This window comes from Myotis davidii, unplaced genomic scaffold, assembly GCF_000327345.1.
Source record: "Myotis davidii unplaced genomic scaffold, ASM32734v1 scaffold362, whole genome shotgun sequence".
Taxonomy (NCBI): domain Eukaryota; kingdom Metazoa; phylum Chordata; class Mammalia; order Chiroptera; family Vespertilionidae; genus Myotis; species Myotis davidii.
Window position 1 is genome coordinate 2,755,532 of NW_006297152.1, and position 429 is coordinate 2,755,960.

The 429-nt window shown below is 36.1% G+C and overlaps 1 protein-coding gene across 1 annotated transcript in view; it reads right to left on the reverse strand.

The window, feature by feature from the left end:
- Positions 1 to 429, reverse strand: part of LOC107181387 (hemicentin-1-like) — a 27,779-nt gene that overhangs the window by 13,419 nt on the left and 13,931 nt on the right. The gene's annotated exons all lie outside the window — the stretch shown is intronic.

Here is a 429-nt window from a genome sequence, read left to right on the forward strand (position 1 = left end):
CTGAATTGTGAACAATAAAATCGTATGATGTCTGTGTACATTCTCCAAATTATTGAGGGTGAGCATCTTCTAATACATTTATTACCTACTTAATATATTTTTAATTGCCTGTTCATACCCTCCATACATTTTTCTACGCTGTTGTTTGGCTTACTGCTCTTTAAAAGTTTGCATACAGTCCTTTATTACACTGCAAAGTTTTACTCTTGGCTGCTTAGTCTTAGACACCTGCTCTGAAGAACTACTCTAACACATGGATTGTGACTATGCCATGAGAAATGAACTCCCACAAACAATACAAATCATGCAGTTATATCAGTGTGGGCAAACCTCAGCAGACCTTGAACTTGAAGTCTAAGAAATATCTGACTGCTCTTCTGTGGTTGTTCCTTTTTTCCTGTATAGAGAACTAGATTAAGTATTCCTATC